The sequence below is a fragment of the Octopus bimaculoides genome, chromosome 11 (assembly GCF_001194135.2).
Source record: "Octopus bimaculoides isolate UCB-OBI-ISO-001 chromosome 11, ASM119413v2, whole genome shotgun sequence".
NCBI lineage: Eukaryota > Metazoa > Mollusca > Cephalopoda > Octopoda > Octopodidae > Octopus > Octopus bimaculoides.
The window spans coordinates 36,955,265-36,958,333 of record NC_068991.1 but is presented as its reverse complement, the minus strand read 5'-3'; positions in this window follow the sequence as shown (position 1 = coordinate 36,958,333).

The following is a 3,069-nucleotide window of genomic DNA, read 5'->3' as shown; positions in this document are numbered from 1 at the left end:
CTGCCTTAGTCATTACAATAATAATTATTGTTATTGAAGGCAAGGTGCAAGCTGGCAGAATCGTTATCACACGGACAAAATGCTTTGCGGTATTTCTTCCAGCTCCTTACGATCGGAGTTTGAATATCACTGATGTCGACTCTGGCTTTCATCCTTTCGGGGTCAATAAAATAGATACCGGTCAAGCACTGGAATCGATGTAATCGATTTCCCTGCCCCTCAAAATTGCTGGCTTTGTACCAAAACAAAGAAAGATTATTTAGTGGAGTAAAAGATATTCGTGTATCTCTGGCAACATGTGTCGTGGTCTAGTACAGAGAGATGTGACAGGGTGACGTCGTAGTAGGATGGTGTAAGCAACATGGTCGTGATCTAGTACAGAGTAGGCAATATGGTCGTGGTGTAGTACCCGCCGAGGTCGACTTTGCCTTTCACCCTTTCGGGGTCGATAAATTATGTACCAGTTGTGTACTGGGGTCGATCCAATCGACTGGCCCCTCCCCCAAAATTTCGGGCCTTGTGCCTAGAGTAGAAAAGAATATGGTCGTGGTCTAGTACAGAAGACAACATGGTCGTGGTCTAGAACATCTACTACGGCGTCACCCTGTCACATCTCTCGGTGCTATTTAGTGGAGGTACGTGTCTTAGTGGTTAAATTGTTGCACTCATTATTTTAAGATTGTGCTTTCGGTCCCTGGACCGAGCGATGCGTTGTTTTCTTGAGCAAAATACTACGTTTCACGTTTCCCCAGTTCACTCAGCTGGCAAAGATGAGTAATCCTACAACGCACCGGCGTCTCATCCAGAGAGGTAATATATATATACGCCACAGAATCAGGAAAACCGGCCTTAAGAGCCTGTGGACAAGGGAAGGACTGTTGGCAGAATCGTGATGGCGTCGGACAAAATGCTTAGCAGCATTTCTTCTGACTCATTATGTTCTGAGTTCAAATGCTGCTGAGGTCTTGCCTTTCACCCTTTCGAGGTGAATAAAATAAGCACCGGTTGAGAATTGGGGGTCGATGTAATCGACTAGCCCCCTATCACGAAATTTCAGGCTTTATGCCTAATGCAGGAAGAATTATTATTAGCGATGTATCTTCCGGCTCTTTACGTTCTGATTTTAAAAAAACCCGCCGTTGTTAACTTTATCTTTCATCCTTTTGCAGGCGATAAAATAAAGTACCAGTCAGGTATTGGGGTACTTGTAATCTACTTGACTCCTACCGCTAAAATCGCTGACTTTGTGACAAAATTTTAAAAAATTAATATAATTGAAGGCGGGGATTGGATAAAAGTTTTAACGCACCAGACAAAATGATACACCTCTTTACGCTCTAAGTCCAAACTCTATCTATGTTGACTTTATTGCCTTTTAGCATTCCGGATTGGTTAAAATGATTACCAATCAACTATATTCCCCCACCCACACCAGCGCATGTCCCTATGTCAATAATGGTTTCAAATTTTGGCACAATGCCAGCAATTTTGTGGGAGAGGTAAGTCGATTACGTCGACCCCAGTGCTCAACTGGTACTCATTTTATCGAATCCGAAAGGACAAAAGGCAAAGTCAACCTCGGTGAAATTTGAACACAGAACAAGAAGATGCTGCTAAGCTTTGTACCCGGGACGCTAAAGATTCTGCCAGTTCACCGTCTTCCCTATATCAGTAATAACAAAAAAATGATTGCGGCATAGATTAAGAATTAATCCAACTGAAACAATAATAACAACAATAATGTAGTTCCACCACAGTAACAACAACAATAATACTGTAAGAGCTATTAATACGAACAACGAAGGAGGCTCTTCGTTGTTTTCCATTTTGCTAAAATAGTAGCAAAATTTCTTCAAATCATATCCAAATATCTAAAAAGAACAAATCAGACGATATGGTCATATGCAATGCATTTGATAATTGGTCTACTGTATCAAGGCGGCCCCGGAGTTCAACAACAACAAGTCAACGAAGGAACACCCAATGTATCTTCCTGCAAGAAATAACCCATGAATTTCCTTCAGATCACACGCTACTGCCTTAAAGAGAAGCAGGGCACACTGGACCACGTGCTTCTACTCAAGACTGGAAAACTTTGATCGTAGGTCTGCCACAATATTGCTAAGCAACAACAAAAACAAAGACAACAACAATAACAGATGACATAGGCAACTACAGCAAAAACAACATCGCTAGCATAAACAACCCAAGCAACAGCAAAAGCAGCAACAACAACATGAACAACGTGAAGAATATTGAAATATAAACAAAGTATGCATCATAGACAACAAAATATTAAAAGAAAATAGTCAAAACTCTCAATAAGAACATAATCTCTCTCTCTCTTTTTTTTTATATTGATTAACCTAAATGGAAAGGAATAAAAAAATTGTTTACGAAATTGTTTTGGCGAATGGAAGTGGCGCTGGTAGTTCTGCTGATGTATAGTTGTTGATATTGTTGGTGGTGGTGATGATGGTGATGGTGATGATGATGAAGTCTGCAATCTCCGACACCGCCATTAAAAAACGAACTAGTAGCTACGGAAGGAAACCTGCTCAGCTGGAAGTAGGAAGTAACACTTGTTTCTGATTTAGGCGCAATGCCAGTAATTTAGAGCAAAGACGCTTAAATGAACCCCAACATTAAACTGGTACTTTTTTCATCGACCCTGAAACGATGCACAAAACAGCAAAGCATATTAGCCGACGCTCTAACTATTCTGCCAGCTCTTTGCCCCTTTAAATGGTTCCTTATATAGGCTTGATATCAAAAGGTTTGTGTAGGAGTGTTAGTTGATACAATCGATCCCAGTACATGACTGGTACTTTATTTTACCAATTCCGGAAGGAGGACATCGCTGGGGTTTGAACTCATAAAGAGTCTGAAGAAATACTGCAAAGTGTTCTTTCTTTCCCGATGCTCTAAGGTCTGTGGCCTTTGGAAAATAGATAAAATGATAATCTCTCTATTATAAGCACAAAGCTTGAAGTTTGGGGGAAGCAAAGTAATCGATTTCATCGATCCCAGTTCTCAATTGGCATTTAGTTTTCATCGACCTTGGAAGAA